Source organism: Bactrocera oleae, chromosome 6 (assembly GCF_042242935.1).
Source record: "Bactrocera oleae isolate idBacOlea1 chromosome 6, idBacOlea1, whole genome shotgun sequence".
NCBI classification, from domain to species: domain Eukaryota; kingdom Metazoa; phylum Arthropoda; class Insecta; order Diptera; family Tephritidae; genus Bactrocera; species Bactrocera oleae.
The window spans coordinates 2,563,956-2,586,249 of NC_091540.1; the positions used below are offsets into that span (position 1 = coordinate 2,563,956).

A 22,294-nucleotide genomic window follows, 5' to 3' on the forward strand; every position below is an offset into this window, starting at 1 on the left:
TGTTCATCTACTTATATTAATTATATAAATTTTTAATATTAGATTAAAAACATCTCTAGTAAATCGAACAAGAGTTTAGATGTTTGTTTTAAGTTAGAAAGAAACCTTGAAAAGCCGTAATAGTTCTGGAGACATTAAAGGATAACCAGATTGGGGTTATTTCGACGACAGTCGGGGGTAACCTGAGTGTAACGGACCTAGATTTTTATAAATCTGGCCAGAGGCATTTATTAAAACTATTGGTGAAATATTTTCAGCTGCTGAAACTAAATCAGCAAAACGAACTCCCGGTCGAGACTTAAAACACATGTCTAGTATATTTTTGCTTGGTTTCAAAAGAACCTATTTTGAAGGCTTCTTGATTTTTATGAATTAGTATTTCTGCTAAAATTGTCGCGAGAAGACTAGTTTTTAGTTAGAATACACAAGCTATGTTCAAGTACTATATCCTTACAAAAAATTGTCATTAGGCCTAACTAACAGAAAAGGTTTCCAAACCCATTTTAGCCAACACTAGCCAAAATTATTCAAAAGCAATTTAACTCTATACCTGCGACTTTTTCACTTTAGCAAAGTAAATTTTGCCAACCTTCAAACCAAGCTCAAGGGCAAATTAAAGCAAACCTGTTGAGAAATATACTAGAATTCACACGAAAAAAGGCTATAGACAAAATTCTCTTGGACTAGCGACACCTTCACAAACAGTTAGGTAGTTGTTCAGTTGGAATATTTCACCGGCGAAGCAATAAATTTTATTACATTTCCTTTGCAGGTTTGCCAACTCAACAATTTCGTCTAACTGCAACGCCCACATACATACTCCTATATATATTTACCTGTGTAGGTAGGTAGGTACCACGAATATATACTAATTGAGTATCTGTTCACTGACAAGAGCAAATAGTCGAGTAAAGCGTACAAAAAAAGTGGAAAGCAAAAGCAAACACATAAAAACTAACGGAATATACTGCCGCTGAGGCGATCAGCAAAGCTATCCAGTTAGCAAATAAAGTTTTGCAACGTGTAGCCAAATCATTTGGTTGCGGTCTGCATTGAAAATATAGATATCCCATACATGTATGTATATATATGTGTACTTTGTGGCGCAATTTTTTCTCGGTTCCACCTCGCCGATGCTTGTCACCTCGGCCGGCTGCCGGTTCTGGTTGGCTTGTAATGCTTTCGGTGCTCATAAATCAATTTGTCACCAGAAAAAAGCAGATATAACGGTAAATAACTCAATTTTTGCTTAAGTGAATTGGCGCTTGTTTAGGAAAATATTTAACGCCCAAAGTGGTGCGTTTGTGGTGAAATTATAGCCTGCTAAAGACACATAAATATATACATATATACTCAAGGATATAATATTTATAACCGTATTACTAAACTCGCACAAAAAGTGAAAGCTGCGTGCTTTCAGCTAATGGCACACCAACAATAACGACACGCCAGCTCACTGGTAATAAATAAATTTAATTATTTTTGCATTGCACACGAGTCTCGGTGTTTCTATTTGTGCAATCGCTTGTTTATTTACTTTGACTACTCGCTTAAATATGACATTCACCCTTGATCCTGTTAGTTGCATATTAAATGTGACACAATATACGAGTGTATGTGCTGTAATTGTCAGCCAATCCATTAATAGCGTTATCATTTGGCAACCAAAGTGACTTATCGCTAATAAATTCATTTGCTCTATGACGTAATCGCTTTTTTCATTATGATTAGTTTTATATAGGTAAGTCGTAGCTATGGTATATTTATTAACTATAATTTAATCAGTTGTGTGCAAATATGCAAATTGCTTATATGATTTTATTAATTAGCCAGCTATCAGTTAATTGAAATGCGTGCAAATGCAGTGCGAAGGTTATGCAGTTAGTACCAAGGCCACTTGACTGACCAATACAAATAAAGGTATTTTAATGAAATGTGCTTTTACATATATATTTTATAGTCACCAGCATAATTTTGATATCTAACTAATTGACTACATTAATAAAGAAAAAAATTTAAACAAATATAAAGAAAATGTGGTCAATTAGCTAATTGTTTACACATGGGTAGACAAAATTTGCTAATTGACTAAATTTAGTGTCTTACGGGAAAGTCTGTTAGGTTGCTTATGTCAAATTAGTTGACTTATATCAGCACTTGGATGTTTATTTAAAATACCTTAATAGTTAAATGATATCTGCTGTAATATATTTTTCAGACAGCATCTTAATTTTGGATAATTAACAATTGTTTACATGAATAGCCTAAATTTTATAATTGTCTAAATTAAGGGTCTATTAAGTCGCAATTTATTCCACTTATATCAGCGCTTAGACATTTTTTTAAATATTTATCGGTTTCAATCAGCCTAGAATAGTAATTAGTCCTTTAAATAAAAAATACAACAGAAGCACTGTATAAGAAGTCCTTCCGCAAAAACGCCATACAAACAAAACGATCCAAAAAACTTTGTTATTTGATAAAGTATCTTCACGACATTTAACTTAGATTGTTATCTCAGGCATAGCTATAGTATCCGAACTCACTGTTCTGATCTGGCCACTATAGCATATAGCTGCCATACAGACTGACCGATCAGACTTGAGTTGTTGTATGGAAAACTTTTTATATGAGAAGGTCTCGTCACGAAATTTAGCACATGTTACTATCTCAGGCAGCGCTATAATATCCAAACAGATCGTACCACTATAGCATGTAGTTGCTATATAAGCTGACCGAGTTTTTTTAAACTTTTATGGCAAAAAGCTACACCTGTGAAGGGTATTTTTGCTTCAGCAAACCCGAAGTTAACTTTTATTCTTGTTTTTTGCATTAAATCTTTAATTGTTAACGCCAAATAGCTTAATTCTAACGCGAAGAAATTATCTTTTATAAAAGTAATGGATTTCTGTAAACTAGACCTAATATTTGCTGATTTTTATAGACTTGAATACCTACTTAAATTATTTTTAAATAAATATGTATAATTATACGTAAGCTTGTATTTTAATTTATTTTTTAATAATAAAACAAAAACACCAAATAATTCACTTATTTGTACAAAAAGCCAGTCTAGTTAGCCAAAAAAACATAAAGAGACACTAATTAATGTAGAAAATACAGATTTCCACGCATCACAATGCACCACAGACACGCAACAGCGGCACAAATCCATCATATTTGAATATCTAATTAACAGCGACGCCTTACGAAACGCACCCACTCACCTACACGACGCAATGCAGTTATGCACAACGAACGCCCGACACAAACCGCAAATCGCATTAGTGTGTGGGATAACGAAAGTGCACAAAACATTTTAGACTAGAGTGACTTAAAATTATGGACTCTAACAAATATTATTATTTCCAAATGTATAGGCATATGTGTATGTATGCTTTGGTGGCATGCATTTTCCAATTGCTAAATACTTGTACTTTGCAACACGCATGTCAAGCGGAGTCCACGCTAACGAATGAAAAACAAGATGTCGGCGCCAAAATGTTTCACAAACAAATTTAATTAGTTTTCGTTTATTATTGGATTTTTTGGACAAAATATTTAGAGAATTTTTAGAATATATTTTTTAATTTAGTGGAATAGGTAGAAAGTCGAAACAAAAATGTATTCCCATTTAAAAAATTTTCTGAGTACATTTTCGAGCTTTAGAAAGCACACCATCACCTTCCCATGAAGTCACGATCAATTCTAAGCGATGGAACTAACTATTTTATGATTTTTTAATGGCTAAAAAATTCACTGGGTTCAACACAAGAGAGATTTCTTCAGAACTGACTTAAGCCAACACATCTAGATATTATGAAAGCTCGTTTCATAAAGCATAAATTCACAATTTCCTTTACCGAACTTCTTACCCTGGAACTTGTCCCTTAGTTTGTTAACTCGAAGCGTTCTTTAGGAGATAATATTACAATATCTAGAGGTTACCAGCGGCTAATTGGAGCTCTTCGAGGGTTAACAGGAGGATTACCGGAAGTCTTATAGCCTATTATCGTTCACTAGCGCTTTTTTCATGTGTGGGGAAGAGTGCGCTTACGATGTGATCAATTTTTGCAGCGTTTAAGTCAGGTGGCTTTGCTCGAACTCCGAGTTTCTTCATTGCTATTTTATATTCAAGTGCCCAGGGATTTTTGTCAACATCTTCACGTAGCTCCTCCCATTTTTATAGCCCGAACAGAGTATAGTAAGTTTGCCACGAGGTTTGTAACATCCATAAGCAGGCGTTGGAGACCCTATCAAATATATATATACACATAAGGTCAACATAACGAGCTGAGTCGATTTAGATGCGTCCGTCTATCTGTCTGTATACACATCAACTAGTCCCTTATTTTTGAGACATCGATCTGAAATTTTGCACATGTTCTTTTTTCCTCAAGAAGCTGCTCATTTGTCGGAACAGCAGATATCGGACCACTGCAAACTGAAATCGTCGGAATCAAGCTTTTGTATGAAACACAAACATATATATTCACAAAGTTTAGCATGAATTATTGTCCAAAACAACGGCACAATCTCCAAAGAAATTATTAAGATCACATCACGATAGCATATAGCTCACATACAAACTTTACGATGGAAATCAAGAGCTTGTATGGAAAACCTTTACATTTGAAGAAATATCTTCAAGAAATTTGGCAAGGATTATTGTCTAAAGCAATGACGTTATCTCCGAAGAAATTGTTTGCATCGGATCCTACGAGTATAGCATATAGCTGTCAAGATAAGGATCTTTTTACCCATTATTGCTATAAAAATATACCTGTGAAGGGTATTATAATTTCGGTGCAGCCAAATCTATCGTTTTCCTTGTTTCAATTGCAATTGATAGCGCTTAGCGTTTGTTACCTCTGCATAACTACTACCCTATCATGAGTGTATTGATATCTAATGCAAAGTTAATCTTCTCTGTGATTTCAACTGCCATACCAGTGCCAAACCACCACATCTAAGCTACTGGCAACCGAAACGGAACAGTGAAATTAATTAACGCTACATTCCTTTGTATATGGTATGCGTACTATTATTCATTTTTATGGTAAACAAATTAATGCTTTGCCGTAGCGCTCGAATTGCTTTCGCACTCATTACAATTATATTCCATTATGCAAAATTTATGCATTTATTTACGCCAAAAACGCTCAACAATCATCAATTAAATTATAATATTCGCAAACACAATGTTGTTGCGCGATAACAGTTTTCAATCGCACACACACACACTTGCCTGCAAAGAGTTATCGAGTAGTCGGCAAAACCGACGTCATAACTAGAACCGCTTTTATCCCACCAAAGGCCATCAATGTCAGCCATTAATGAACATTTAATACGCGCAAATAGATTTTTCATTCATTAAATATATTTGATAATCATGATTTGTAGAAGTGTTGCGTTGTATTTGTATGTATATGTGTCTGTGTGGGTTTGTAATTATTTGCAAATTACGAATTACACTTCCATAAGCAATATGCATATGGTGATTAATTGCCGAACGACGGGGTTTCTAAACTTTGGTTGAACCGGTGGGCTGGTTAAATGGCTCAAGGATCAAATGTTGAAATTTACAATTTTTGCACCAAAATGTAAATTTATTGGCATGTATAGTCTTACATATTTACGCTTATCTCCTGAAATTCTGACTCAGATACCAAAATATACTATATAAGAAGCCGGTCCGAAAAATATTTAGCTTAAAAATCGGAAACATTTCAGAAATGGCGATTTATTGCAAAACATAGTCTGCTTTCGGATGGGATCGAATCGGTCCAATTATTCGGCATAGTAGAAGTAGTCGATGTAGATCACAATTTGTTAATGCATAGAAAATGGCCATCCCATTACTGGCCGTAGTCTTCGCTTACTTCGAAGCTGATTTAAATGATAACGTTAATGTATATGTAAGTCGTCAGGGCATATTTAATAATCTAAAACCTATATGAACTTGCTGTAATCTGACCCCTACTTAGAAACTGGCACCAACGAGTATTGATTCGCGGGTTGAAATTGTTTGTAGGGCATTCCTCACAGTCACCATAGCCTAACAACTACCTTTTGCAGTCGTAAAGCTCAACACAAAGCTCCTTTAATTCATTCAACTCCTAAAAGCTCCTCAAACCAAACAGCGCCATTCCAGTGCAATGAACTCGCTGTTAATCTCGATATTATATAGGCAATGTCTGTTAATAGCAGCGACGGCAAAGCAAAGTCTACTCACTGGAAACTTGGAAGTGCTACTGACACCACCACCTCCCATCGATTGTTAACATTGGAAAGCCATTAACAGGCGCTGCTCGTGCAATGCAACTATGTGCAGCAAACTGTTGTGACACCATCTGCTGTTAAAGCAATTCGTGTTGCTGTTGCTTTAGCTCGGCCGATTGTCTGGCTCGTTGCCGGTTGACAGTTGGGTGTTGCGTGACAGCAATTTGGCCAATTTGCCGGCTGCCAGATGCGTAGTCGGCAAAAGGACGTCGGTGCGTGTGAAGGTGTCTAAATTACTTTCGTTTCAAGAAAATTGTAAACACTCAAGTGTGAAAGCAAAACAAACTCTCAAAGGTAACCGATAGCGCACAACAAGTGGTGCGCCAGCGTTCATTCTAATAGAGTGTTGCTTTTGAGGATTTGTGTGTGAAGTTATTATCGAAAGTGAATTTTTGAATGTGTAAGTGAAGTTGAAAAGATGGAGAAAATGGGAAAACGTATTAAAATGTTCGTCGTAAAATTGTAAAGAAGTATTTAAAATATTCAAGTAGTCAATGTTAATAAACTATTGGGTATTTTGCGATATTTATTTACAAGAGCCGCGTTCAAAATTTCAAAACCTTGACAAAAATATTAAAATAACATTTTCAATATATAAAAGAAATTTTGTGAGTTATAAAAAAATAAAAACACAACTTATTTAAAAAAATTTAATTAACCAAAAATTAAAAACAGAGATTTAGTTTTACCGAACCAGTTTCTTAGTGAACCAAGAGGTAAGTATTGAATATTTAACGTTTTTATTTTCTATGGCATCAATAACATATTTCCAAAAAATTGAGAATTAAAAAATAAATTTTTTGAGTGAAAACATTGAAAGAATTGCCTTCAGAAATTTATTGCAGGCAGAAAATAATACATTTATTATTTTTAATTTATTAACTTGAAAGAGCTAACGTATATCCAAGCTCTAATTAACATTATCGGAAAACTTTTTTAAACAGTTTCTATAAATTTAATTTTTTCCTTTTTGTTAAAATGTTTTTTTTCTTACAAATTATTACAATATATATTTCTGTAAACAGATTTTTTTTTTGTTAAATTACCAAAAACTGCGCCAATTAAGATACAAGGGCAAATTGTAGTAATTATTTTTGAATTTCGTTAATGAGAGTAGTCACATAACAATAAACTTAACTGGAAATTTCAACGGCTTTATGCTATTTGACTATTGATAAGATAATGGACAGCACCTGATGTTCGATAATTTTATCGTTATCATTTATAACAAAATAATATTTAGCTAACTGAAACAGGAGTAAAACATTTGGGTATACATTCTACGCAAATACAATAAGTATCTAGCTTAATAAGCATTTGAAATGGCTTAAATCAACTGAAGCTAATAAGAGAATTTGAGTTATTATAATTGAGATAAAATTACTATTAATATCAAACCCGAATTTTTTCGAAATGAAGATTTCTACCCCCGCATAAGTTGACTTCAGTTACTTTTATATATTGCCAAAGATATTTGCATGAGTGAAAATTCTGCGGCGCAACTAGTTATTAAAGAACTTTGGGGTTTGTTCTTAATAATTTGCTAGCAAAGCAATGTAATCGGTTTAGAGATACATTATATATTATATGCGTTAGTTGTAACCAAACTTTCAGTCGAAGATATTCTCGTAAATTAATTTTGAAATAACATTTTAACACTCTTTTTATAATTACTTTTTAGATACAAATATGTATATGTATATGTAAATACCTCCAAGCAAGGACTAAAACTAAGTAACATCGTTTCTTCTAAAATTCGTTGGAAATACCATGAAAGCAAGGACCGTCACAAAATCTTGCACTGATCTAAAATAAAAACATGAAAAACATCGAAATTTAAATATTTTAGAATTTATAACTCTAAAGAGTAGACAAATTATTTCTCACAATCGATCAACTACTCGTCTAACACTTACCATATACAACAAGAATTAGAAAAAAATACTCCACGCTCAACACACTATTTTTTGTTTTTCAAAAAAAGACTTATTATGTGCATAAGTTTGTTAAAGCCGTTATGGATATTATATCTTTATTTCAAGCTGCAACATATATTTTTATTACAAAATGGTAAAAAAAATTTGAAAAAGTCACTTGTATGGCCATATTTAATGGATAGCAATATCAAACCTTTATTAGCTACCATATTATCATTTAGTTTTGGGGATAACTGTGTAGCAATCGATTAAAACAAGTTTTCGACTTAAAACTATCGAAAAATTACAAAATTTAAATTTCAGATTTCAATCTTACACTTTTATTTACTAACATCCGTAAGCAGTGTTATATTAAACCACCGTGGTGGTTACGCCCCATTGAATTGATGTTCAAGTATTCCGCAGCAAAATCATAATATTTGTTTTTTGAAACCCTCCAAAAGTATGTATGTATCATTATTTCAGCGCTAGCTATTTTGTGTATCGATTTCAATCCCACAAGAGAAACGCGCATAAATTTGCCACATTGCACACAGGTGCTCACAGTTCAAAGTGATTTTTGATTAAAATGCAAACAGAGCGAAGAGATAAAAACGAGTTGATGGCTGATGATGAGTGCTGCAGCGCGAATGTGGAATCAAAACAGTAAAATGCAAAAGGATATTGGGTGAGTTGGGCGTGCTCGTCGGAATGTGAGTGCAGTCAGTTATAATATTTCACATATACGGGTATATGATCGCGGCTTTATAAAGGAGAAGAGAGCTTTTTCCTAGCTTCCTATTTTGGTAACAGAAATATAGCTGTGTAGAAATCCAGCGATTTGTCGGCTACAAATGAACTCACACATACAGTATTATACAGCCATACTAAAAACTTGCAGCTCATTGCACTATAATGACTACCAGCTGACTTGATGAACTGCCTGATGCAGATGCGGAAGTTCTCTTTTATCACTTCTCCCTCGAAAGGATATTTCTTAGCTTGGTCCTTGTAGCTACATTAAGCGTTTGCCTTTTTTTACATTTTTGTCATTTTTTGCAATAGTTGGCAATACGCCAAAAAACATTTTCGACAAGTAATTTTATATTTTCACCGAATTTTATGCGTTACATAAGTATAAAAGTACTCATGTACTTTTTTGTTTTACCCAAATTCTTTTGAAAATGTCATTGAATTGCTGTAGCAAGTAATGTTTGGCAACTCGTTTCTCGCTGCCGTTGATGGCAGTGCATCAATCAACATTTCAGAAATCACTATGTTGCATGCAGCAACAACAACAGCAACAGCGGTAGCAGCAACGGCAGACACCAACAAATAGCAAAACGCTTTGAACAGCACTAAAAGTAAATTGTTGCAGTTGTAATAGTGAAAATTGTAATGCAATTTTTTCCATTCACTTAAAGCGTTTTCTAGTGAATGAGTGAGTAAGTGAGTGAGCACAAAATTGCTCGACAAATGAAATTTTCTTTATTCAACTATGCAGTTGAAGTCCGAAATTCGAATGCACGTGAAAGACTGCATACAAAGCTACACAAAGTCTTATGTAGCAAAATCACGTTCAAATTTAAATATAAGGGGTGTTTGTTTCGGAGTTTTAAAATTTAATAGAGAGATAGTTGTTACACCAGCTGTCAAAGCAAGTTTATATTCGACATTTATGTTCAGTGCATATGAAAGGAGCTCACTGCAGTCTTCATCATACTTATTTTCTATATCATTTAAATTCCTTCGTCAAAATCAAAAATTTAAAAAGCAAAAGGGTGAAACAAACCGAAGGTGTTTATTTTGAAGATTTAAAATTTCTTTGTGGGATAGCTGTCAAACCAGCTGTCAAAGTGCACACATATTATATATTTGACATTAAGTTCGCAGTATGTGAAAGCGACTGACAGTCTATAAAAGTTTCCAGACCTTTTGACTTCCCACGTCAATGCCAAAAACCTTAATAAAGAAGTAACCAGCAGAATGCTGAAACTCACTGTGAATTTATTGGAACGAATTTTCGGTGACCCAATCAAATCGAGTGATAAACCAGGCGATTTGACACCTAAATGATATTATTTCATTTCGGTAGACTACTTTTAGTTTGCGTACATTAAGTTACTAAACCTGCGAAGAAACGTGAAAAGAAAAAAGTGAAAGAAATTTCGATAAGACACATTCAGTGTAATCTTATACCAGAAATGTTTCACTAAATTCCATTGACAATATAATAAAGCCAAAATATTGGTCACTTCAGTTGGGCTTTTGTGTTTTATTTGGCATAAATGTCTATATCTCTAAAAAGCACACCCTTTACAGGCATATAAATTCAGTTCGACGCTTGATTTGCGCATTTATGTTAAAATAAATCAAATTGCGCTTGAGTGGTTTGTGGAAAGGACAAACAGAAAACCATTGAACGAAAAAATAATCGCTGCATCGAGCTGAGCGAGAATATATGCGATGGGGCCATAAACAAATTGGAAATGAAAAGTGTCTAAAAAAAATACTACAAAATCACTTATGAAATATTTGATATATAGGTATAATCTAGCAAGTACTTTGCTCATGTCAGTGAAATTTTCAGTTCTCTAGACAAAACCCTCGGAACTTGACTTAAGTGAGTTACTGGGACTGTTCTAATTATTTTCACGGCAATGTTGTTCCCAGCGCCTGTCAGTTTTGAGTATTGCTACTTTTTTCGCACTCAATAATCATATATAAAAACAGCTCATTTGTGGTAATTGAAACTTGGTGTTATTGCGACACCTCTTATTAGACTATCAGCTTCGGATAGTACGACATATCTTTCTTGAAATAAACTTGCATGATCTACATGGCGTTAAAGACTTTCTATGAGCTTACGTTGCTTCTTCTTCAAGAATAGTATTTTAACAAAAGACTTCTTTTTGTCTCTTCGAAGAGGGTAGACATTAAGCATTTTGTAATATCTTCTATGAGACTGACGAGCTTTTACCAACCACCTACACTTTGCAATTCTTTTGTAAAGCCTCCTTTTATAATTAATCTGCGGATTGTCTTTCTTTTTCAACACAGTATTCAATTTTCGTCCTTAAATATAACGTAAAGGCTGTCACAGCAATTATCGACAGCTTCGAAATAAAATTCTTGTTGAAAATTGAGCAAAATACTTAAAAGCTTCCAGGAAAGCACATGACGTATTATCTCCATTGCTAATTCTTTTATAATATCGGTACATACTTTTATATACTTGGCTGCAGCAATAAGTTCAGTAATAGCAAATCATGTGAGTATTAAGCAATTACTATTCCTAAGTCCCAGTTCGTAGCTTCAAGTACCAGTTTACATTTTTTTTTTTTTTGACTTCCTTTATTCAAACAATATAAACTCAGCGAGTAGAAGCAGCAACTTTTCAGGAATTTTCAACAACTATTATTTGTTTCCTCTTAGCTTCGTTTACTCTCCACTGTCCTAGTTCTCCTGCTTGCTATTAGTTGTCTGCTCAACTATATATTTACGAAATTTTTGGAGCAAAAACGACATTTCCACCCTCTTTTGCTCAAAATAAATTTTAAGACGCTTTCTCTCACCCCACTGAATTTTGTCACCATGTTTTTATTGTGTACTACTCATTTCTCATAATACCTATATATAATATATACATATATCTGTATATATACCATATAAGTGGTTGTAGATAACATTTTCCACTTAAAAGTTTGCTCTACATGTTTAGCTGCATTCAGTAAGCGCCCTTTGCCTCGTGCTCTAAATTTTTCTCGCTTTTCATTTTTTATTTATAATACGAGTACTTTCCTCATTTCCTGTCAATCCACTTGCTTTATACGCGCTTTTGCGCAATAAATTTCAATAAGGAATTTAAGGATATTGGGACAAGTAATAGGGTTTACGTGCGTGAGTGCATTGAGCTTGGTACTTTGATGCGCAGCGAAATCTTCGAAGGGATTCAAAGCTGCATTTGAGTATGCAAAAACAAAAAACTGAAATAATCCAAGGAGTTCAAATACTTATACATGGTTTTGAGGAGAATATAAATAAGATTATGGTAGACAAATTATTTTACTGCTGTTCTTTAAATTTGTTTTGCAATATTATTATATTTTCTTTATGATATGATCGAAATACTACGTAATTTTCTAACACTGTCAGAGATAACACTGTCACTCAATTTTGAAAAGAGTTTTGTATGTATATGAAACCATTTGACGATACGAGTTCGAATTTCAAAGTCCCTTAATAACTCACTTTCTTTGTTCAAAGCTTGATAAGTAGTCTCCTAAAAATTAATATTTTTTGGTATCGTTTATATTTTTTGTAGAATCACTGAGAGCCTTAAAAGAAAATCGGTTTTCGTTTTTGGAGATTATATATTTTCAATTTATATTGTTTTTAAAGATGTATTCCCACAAAATTAGAAAAAGCAATTCAATGTTGGAAAAGAAAAGAGTGTTTCATTTTTAAATAGAGATAACTCTCAGTGAATATCAATCAATCAATGATTTCTGAAAATCTTCGCTAATTTACATCGCGATAAACTCACAGATCAAATCAGGCCTTTTCTATAAAATAATCAATTAACTTCTTACTTTCATTATGTACGTTAGCACGCTCGTTTTTTAATTAGTGTTTCGCGTTGTCAGCTTCCTGCCTCCGTTATTATCACCACACGTAACTTTAAATACTTATCAAGAAATTACGATATCGGAGACAAAATATAATATATAATATATATTTAAAACTTAAATAACCCAAAATCTAAAATTATAAAAAAAAAATATTAAAATAATATCAAATAAGAGGAGAAGCTTAACCAAATATCTACCTGAAAACCTCGAATGCTGTACAAGTATATAATAAAAAATAGTTTTAAGAGAGTCTCCTATCCACTATCTAACCATTATTTAAAAATTTATTACTTTTATATTTATGCTCGTTAATTGTTGCCCAACGAACTCTCACCTCTTTCTCAACCCAAAGCTTTTTCATAAATAATTGACATTTAATGAGCTCCTTTGCCATATCACAGAAGTATCATCATGTTTACTATTTGACACAAAGCATTCTTCAAATAAAAATAAGCTGACACAGTTCACTACTCTCACGAAAGCTCCCAATATCTTTCTTATCACACGGTAAATTGAACACGTAAATTGAACACATATTAATTGCATCTTTCCATTTCATTAACAACCGAATGCGATTGTCCATTCTTCTTTGCCAGCGAAGCGGGTTTTACGCATTCATCACACCATACGAAGTACGCGGGTCTCATTAATAACGCATTTAGGAGTTAAAGAAGAAATAAAGGGGAGTCGCCAAAGTGGACGGAAAGCAACTCGCCAAAGAAGCGGCATTTGTAATCTATAAGCGCACTTCAATTAGTATAAACGCGCAAATACTCGCTCATACTTGAAGCATAATCCCAGCTAGATGAGTAATAAACACTTAGCAACAGAAGAAAGCTACATAAAGTGGGCATTCATACAAAAAGAATGTGTGAGCGGGAAGGAAAGAAACAAATGTATGCAAAAAGTGTCGTACTGGGAGTGATTTATTAGCAAACGATTGCAATTTGTATGCAATTTCGGTGATTTATTTGCTGAAGAATCAGAAATAAGTACTTCTATCTACATATATACAAATTTGTACCTATATTAGGGTGTTTCCGAAAATTGTATTTTATATATGTACAATATATATTATATATAGATACATATGTATATACATATCTATTACATATAAAATTATTCACATTAGCACCAAATATGTACGTTCGTCACTGCTGTCGGCAGCATTATACTAGTTGTGGGTTTCGTTTATAATTGCAGTCAAATGAGCTCATTTAATTTCCTATCAGTCACATATCGAAACACACACACATACGTACATACATTCGCGACTCAACCCATCGCACGTTAACCACCCACTTGGCAAGCAAGCTGACAGCAAAATTATAAATGCCAGTATTATAGTCATGGATAACTGCTGAAACAAGAGTTATCTTGATAAGCATATTCGTACGTGGTATATACATATATACAGATATATGACTGAGTATTTGGGTGTGTGTGTGTGCGTTATTGACAGCTTTGAAGAAGGCCAAATGTGCTAAAAGATTATGGCGATAACCGCACAGGCTAATTTTTATGCCAAATGTAATAAAATGTCAAAAGAGAATTGATTGGTTTGCTGTGCATTGACAAAAACGATAGAAATTGACTTTTTTTGTAATCTTTTTTTTAAAAAATTTTCCGTAAATAAAAGGATCAGGTCCACCAAAATGTTTGTACAGTATATGATGCATATGCATAAGTTGATATCATTTGGAAAGTTACGTATACGCAGCGACGATCATATAATCCAAGACGATCAATATACCAAAAACTTGCTTCCGTAACATCTGAAATGAGAGATCTTTATAAAAAAACGCCAAAAACTTAATTCAATTTTTTGGTATATGACTTTGTAAATTCGTTAAATACTCAAACAAAACTATCAAAATCGTATGATTCCATGGCTGTAAGAGTAGAAGACTGAGACTAAATTATATTATAATATTTTATAATAATTCCTTACATAAAATCCAAATTGAACCATACAATTCGGTAGACAAAAATAGTTCACTAATGATAACAAAGGAGGCTAAAAAGGTTGGATGACACCTGGGTCTGCAAAAAAGTGAATTGTGATGATGATATGGTTTACTACTTGAATACACGGCTATTTTAGGCGTTTTGGCTTAAAAGTATTGTAACCTAACATAACTGCTACAATCTGCCTCTACCTATAAACCACATAATTGTATATATGTATGTCATTTTATCAACTCTTGAACTGCCCAGCTGCATGGCCATTAAGTCAATCGTACCCCATTAGTTATGTCACAGCTGTCAGCTGGCTATCGAAGGGGTTTCTGCGCAACATTTATTATTGCTTTGCGAATTCGCTTCTGTTATCTTTGCTATAGTTTTTTTTTCTATTATGAGTTTTTTCTTTCTCGCTACTCTTATTCCTGCTATTCTAATTAGCGTTCGTCAGCAGATGTTTAATTTGATCATTAATCATAGCGACAACAGCCAGCCGGCCAAGCAACCTCACTCGCATAGTTATGGTCAACACAAATGTTATTATGATACCAATAACAATAACACAACAACATGTTGCGTAGTTTGTGCGTGTTTACAGCTTAGAGTTATAAATGTAAACAAATAAGTTAGTATGTAAATAATTAGTCTGCTGTGCTCAGTGTCGAAGGCAAGCCATTAAAATTGTTGCCACTAAGTTTTTATGTCACTGAATTCTTGCACAAACTTTGTTTTAATATTCTTTTTTGTTCATATTCATGTCTTCTCTTTATTAATTTTTCTTTCCATCAACTTTAACTTTCGCTCACATTGCTTTCGTCGACAGTGGCTTGTTAGCCATTAATACTGTTTTGTTACAAGTTTTGCAGTTGACCAACGACTAATTGCAACTTGGTACTTGATCAATTCATGTAACCACTTACAACAATAACAAGCAGTCATCTTCCTGTCACCGCAAGGAAGACAAGTGTGGTTAGTGGTCAATTTGCCATGAAGCCAAGTCTATTTGTTGTTATTATGCATCTTGTTGTTTGTATTCGTTGTTTATCTTATACCCAACACCTCTTGTCATCATAGTGTTAACTCTGACTATTTTAAAACGAGAAAAAATTTTAATTTCGGCTGCACCGAAGCTACTTATATTACCTTTTCAAAAACACAAAAGTTTTTCATACAAAAACTTGATTCAGATCGGTCAGTTTGTATGGGAGCTATAAGCTATAATGGCACGATATTGGCGGTCCCGGTAAATGACCAGCTTTTTGGGGAGAAAAGGACGGGCGCAAAGTTTCACATCGATATCTCAGAAACTGAAAGACTAGGTTGTGTATATACAGACAGATAAACTGGCATACAGAGAGACATTTATATATCTACAATATATATTTTACAGGTATTCCGTTATTTTTTTCTGAGTGTTACAAACTTCTAATCAGGGTATAAAAAGCAGAAATCTGTAAGTTGTCCGCTGAGGTTAATCATATGTTAAGCTATAAGAGTGTAGAGACCGTATTCCTCTCTCTCATCTCTCTCAATAACGATATGCCGTCGAGCTCAAAATATTTCAATTATTTAAATCTTTCTTTCTCCTTATGTCCGTCTGGCTTGGTTTGTATTTCTTACTCTTTCTATCTCTATCTGATGCTGGGTATCTCGCTTAATCATTGTCCATACCTCATTTCACTTAACGGAAAGGAGGTACTTATAAGGAGATTTCGAGATAAAAGCTCTTGAGATAATTTTTTGTCAACACTCATAATATGAGTTGATAAATTAGCTAAAGCGAATGAACTAAAGAGCAGATGATCTCGCTAAAACCATATTCAAACAACGTTTTTCACCCTCAAGTAAATGCTACGACCTTAAAGTCCACGATAACGGTAATCTAATATTTACTGAATAAAAAGTCACCATTTACATCCTTAAAGTAGTTCCTACAAGAATAGACAATCATTACAATCGTAGCTTTACTATTGGGAACATATTTTTTTTAGCCTATTTAAAAAAATGCTTTACGTGCTCTTCAGAGAAACAGCTTAGCAATATTAAAAGGGGTTTCGAAGAGTTGGTATTTTTAATATGTGGAGTTTGTGTAACAAATTGAGAATAAAATAGTTATTATGTCTATCGACTACCTAAGAATCCCAGTTTCTTTAGAATGTCAGTTCTGCTCGAAGTGAACCCTACCTTACTTATTTTCTTAAGTTTTGTACTAACGGTCTTAAGTTTCACTTTCTCCAACATCAAAAAAAAAGTATATATATAAATACAATATTTTTCCACGATTTCCACCACTTTTTCAGTTTGCCCTCTCTTCTACGCTACTTGCTTATATCCGACCATAATGAACTCTTGGCCCTTCACACCTCACAGCATTATTGGCCAAACAAATTGATATGCCATAAGTTAGCGTAGAAAAATGCAAAAAGCCACTAAGATAGATTGACAGCAGCTGACCCAAGTAGTGGAAGAACAAGAAAAGTTTCTATCTAATTATTAATTATGCTTGGAAATATAAAGCACATGGCGACTTAATGGCAACCAATCAATTTTAAGTGTAACCAAATGCTCTGGTCGTAATTGTAACTCATTTGCAACACCCAAGGAGAAGTGTTTTGTCAGCTAGGCTTGGTTGCACAAAAAAGTAAATAACGGTTGTTCATTATTTAAGGGCACTGCTGCGGATTGAAGGTGGTGAACCAGAGAGGTGTTACCGCATTGCATAGAATAAGAAAAGGTGTTGTGCAAAATCCGGTACAAGTCCAGTCAGAACACCGAAGAAAAATAAACCTGTGGAAGATTCCAGGCACAATCTGCTTTATAGTAAAAGATATATTAACAATTCATTGGTATAATTAATACGTTCTTTATTACAAAATCGAAAACGTCTCGTTTTACTTAAAAACGGATTCTGGGCGCAATATCCAAATGGTTCACTTGATCATCCTGCTTAAATACATTCAAAATGAAATTTGTCTCAGACTTTGTTCGTGTGAAGTTTGATCTTCATAGTTACGTCAATAAGTGTGTGCTTGACAGCTGACAAAAGTTTGTATGGCAGTTTTTATATATTAAGCTCATGGCACATTTCCAGAAGCGAATTTTTCGGTTTCGAAAGTAGAAAAAATCACAGGGGACAAATCTGGCATGTGGAGTGCCTGAGCGATGACTCTCGTTTCGTGTTTGGCCAAAGAGTCAATCACAATCATGCTTATAGAATCTTCTAGGCAAGCTGAATGAGTCTATTGTATGTAATATTACACCGACAATTTAATTTTTCTTTAATAAAGGTAAAAGCGTAGATAAAATCATATTAACTCTCAACAAATATAAGCTCTCAAACAGTTGCTCTTATTCTGGCATTAATAATTGAAAAAATAAAATACTTTATTGAATACCTTAGGGAATACCTTAGGTCGTTCAAGTAACAAGCAAGCAGTCTTATTTATAACAGAAAACAATAGCAAACATACTAATGAGAATAAACACAAAGATAATTGAAAACGACACCAACAGCAAACAAACAAGCACCAACACGCAAAGAACAACAAACAACCGAAGCCACAAACGTGACAGAAAATTAGCTAAAAATTTAAGGTAGTGGATCGTGAAGGTCATCAAAGAAACTTTAAGTTATAAAGGCATTAAATGTTACACGAAGAAATTGTAAGAGAAAATGTTAATAAAGATATGCGTAAGTGAAAGCTGAATGGAGACGTCAAAACAGAGACAGCAAACAGGAAATAAAGAAGTGAGTAGAGCACAGTAGTGACAAGAGTAGTCGAATAGACTCTTGAGTAGAGTAGGCAGCTGAAGGCAAACAGCCAACGCAAAAGCAACAACTAAGCAGCGACCTTGTTGGGATCAAGGCAGCGCGTGACATTGTTTTTTTCCGTTTCCTTTAACTTCTTCTACGTCGTAGTTAAGCCAAAGGTTGCTGGCTCAACGAGTTCAACAGCCCTGAAAGTTATGGAGGCAATGTATTAAAACTTTTCGCAAAGAACAAACAATGACTTCCCGTGCTGGCGAGCGGCGTGCGACAATGCTGATGCTGTCAGCGTATTACTGTTGCGGTGAGTGTGCTCAAAGTTTAGTGGAAGCCCTTGCGCCTAAAAGCAAGACTACGTTTTATGAATGACAGCTGTTTTATGAGTGTCGGGAGTGTGTAGCGCAACAAAATGGCCCTATATGTCCAACATATGCTTTATTAGTGTGTAACTGAAAAGGTGGCAACAGGAACTAGTGGGTTAGAATTGACGTTTGCTAAAGCACAAAAAATATATGCTCACTTTATTGCTGCTGCTTGTTCTTATTTGCTACCACATTCCATGCATTCCACTTCATTTTATATGCCTCACGTGCTCTCTTTGGGGCATGCCACAATGTCTACTGTCTGCTGTCTGCCGTTCCCCGTGCGCTCCGAAAGCCAACGTCCTTAGCTTCTTGCTCACCCATAAATTTGTCTGCGTCTACTTGACGTTTTGCTTGCCTACAATTGCTGTTCTCGCTTTTGTTCGAGCGCTTCGCTTCATTTGCTGCTTTTAAGCTGCCTAGCTCTGCTCATGTAGAAGAAAAAAAAAATTTTCACATCAGCTTTTCTTTCAGCTACTAACTTTAATATACCACTGCTTGCTCTTTGGTGGCTTTCGCCAAACACGATTAAAAGTTTTGAAAGTTTATCCGATTTTTTTTCTTCCTTTTTTTGGGCCTCTTCTGTTTGGTAAATGCATAGACATGACCTGCTTTCAAATTTTCATATTAAAATATTTATAACTTTAATCTTTAGTAATCGACATAAGGCGGCAGCAAAATAAATTATGTGCGGAAAATATAAACAAAATATAGACGTGAAGTAGTCGTAAAAAAAAATCATGTAAATTTAAGGAATGAGCTATTAGTTGGGTACTAAGAAATTTCTGCTCTTTTTAATATTTGAAGAAATTTTACGTCATTCAGCTGGTGGTTTTAGTACGCAGAATATTGAAACTGTATAGCGTGGATGTTATCCACTTAATATTTAAGCGTTTGCTTTTGTAACAAACTCTCCCATCCACTCTCATTTCTTACCGCCATAATTTATAATACGTCGAACTAAAAAAGTTATAAATCACTTTGGCACTTTTATTAACTTAGAGCCAAGAATTAGAGCTGTCAAATCTTGAATTTTGTTCCATTACCTAGCAGAACTTTTAGTAAACGCTAACTTATAAATAAGCGTTCTGGGAGACAAAAATTATCTTTTGCCATATTTGTCAAATTTGGCATCTTATTTTCTGTTTTTCATTCGAAAAAGACACAAAAATTGTGGTTAAGAATAGATATGCCATATCTGGTTTGCTCTCGAATATATAGCCTTTGGTTGGCAAAAATCCTTTGCATATAAAAATTACCGTTGTTTTCTATCATAAACATATTTTAAAATTTTGCAAAAATACATTCTCCAGCTTCTATTGTACTATCGTCAAGAAAACGAAAACTATCAATAAAGAATATTGATAATCAATTTGTGTGTATTTTTAGGAGCGACGGCTGATAATGCAAATTGCTTTGTAAGGAATAAAACTATATTAAGAGATATTGCCTACCTTTAGGCTCGCGGAAAATCAAACTATTCCCAATGAATCGATTGAGATATCTGCTCTGATGGATTGGTTTCCAATAATCCGATTTAAATCCGAATAAAAAATTTCCGTTGTTGTCTCGGCTAAATGTAAACAAAGGGGTTATTGGCCTCGGAAAAATGTAAACAATAGGGTCATTGACCTGATAATGTAAACAATGGGTTCATTGACCCCATAAAATATAAACAAAAGGGTTATTAACCGCATTATGTAAACAAAGGTTGTTGTCTCGGCTAAATGTAAACAAAGGTTGTGGACTTGACTAAATGTAAACAAAAGGGTCATTGACCTCATAAAATGTAAACAAAGGGGTTATTGGCCTCGGAAAAATGTAAACAATAGGGTCATTGACCTGATAATGTAAACAATGGGTTCATTGGCCCCATAAAATATAAACAAAAGGGTTATTAACCGCATTATGTAAACAAAGGTTGTTGTCTCGGCTAAATATTAACAAAGGTTGTGGACTTGGCTAAATGTAAACAAAAGGGTCATTGGCCGCATAAAATGTAAACAAAGGGGTTATTGGCCTCGGCAAAATCTAAACAATAGCGTCATTAACCTTATAATGAAACAATTCAATCAGCGGTTCGTTCTAGAGCATCTAGATAATTTTTTTAGAAGACCTCGGTGGATATACAATTTTACGGTACCAAAGTAAATGCCAACTACTGTAATATTTCCCACCTGAATTAATCATGTGGACACACTAAAATGAGAACTCAATCTTTCTCACCTACGTGCAACATAAATATCGCTGGAAATCAACATTGAAAAACTTATTGGAACTAGAAATCTTTCTGATTTCAAAGTTTTCATCATCTATTTATATTCACTGTTAGGGAACCCTTAATAATTTTCGAACAATGCATTCTTTAACTGAAGCCCACAGCTTTTTACCTCAAAGTCACCAAACTTACATGCCCGTCCTCGCCCATACTTCTATCCAACAAAAGTCTAGGAAATTCAAACTTTTTTAATATGCTTATAACTACATATGCATACTTTTAGGATGAATCTTTGCGCATAAATAAATTTAAAATCTTTTATAGTTACCCCGAATTTAAAAGCTTTTGTAAAACTTTTGTTATTATCAGCTTATGTTAAATACCTCATAACTGCCTTTTTATATTTAGTTAGAGCGCTTATTTTGAAATAATTTTTTTTTGTACCCATTTTCTTTAACTTACTTACGCAGTGCTTTAAAGAGATAAATGTATTATCTCTCTTCTCTATATTTATTTACTTGTTTACTAACCTAGTTGTAGCGCACTACCTTTTGTCTGTGTGGCGACGCATAAAAGTATGCACTAATCCTATATACAGTTATAGTTTATTAAATTTGTTAGCTGTTTTCATAGCAGGCGACAACAAACAATATTTTCTGCTTCCTTAGTTTTTGTTTTCTTTTTTCTTTTGTTTTATGTTTTGCTTTTGCGGCTTGCTGTGATCGTCTGCCAAACACACCACCAGACAGCCTGCATAATTTATCTTATTTTCCGGCGCTTAACTGCTATCTCGACTTTCTAAGACTCGCTTGTATGTATCTTTGTTGTGTGTTATATTTGTTTTTGTAGTAGGCGAATAAAGGCAGGCGATAATGTGTAAAAGCCAAATAAAATTAAAGCTAAACACAATAGGCTGTCAACTTTCTTGCTAGTCTATACAGTTATGCCTCCAACGGCATGAGCTAGCAAAATTCGCACCATAGCTGTTCATTTTACTATATGTAGATATATCTGTATGAATATACTTCTTTTCGTACCCCGCTTGAGTGGATTTTAAACTCAACCGCAGGCTTGCCATATTTTTTTGCTGGAAGATTTATCATTTTTAATGTCATTGTAGCAGGTCTACATAAATATAAATGAATTGTGACTTGCAA

The 22,294-nt window shown here is 34.0% G+C and overlaps 1 protein-coding gene across 1 annotated transcript in view; it reads left to right on the plus strand.

Annotated features, from left to right (window-relative positions):
• Positions 1–6,477: 6,477 nt before the first annotated feature.
• LOC106622599 (Allatostatin C receptor 1) overlaps positions 6,478–22,294 on the plus strand; it is a 28,375-nt gene continuing 12,558 nt past the window's right edge. Inside the window, exon 1 of the mRNA XM_036358449.2 lies at positions 6,478–6,998. The gene's annotated coding sequence lies outside the window, so the exon portion shown is untranslated. The remainder of the gene's footprint in view (positions 6,999–22,294) is intronic.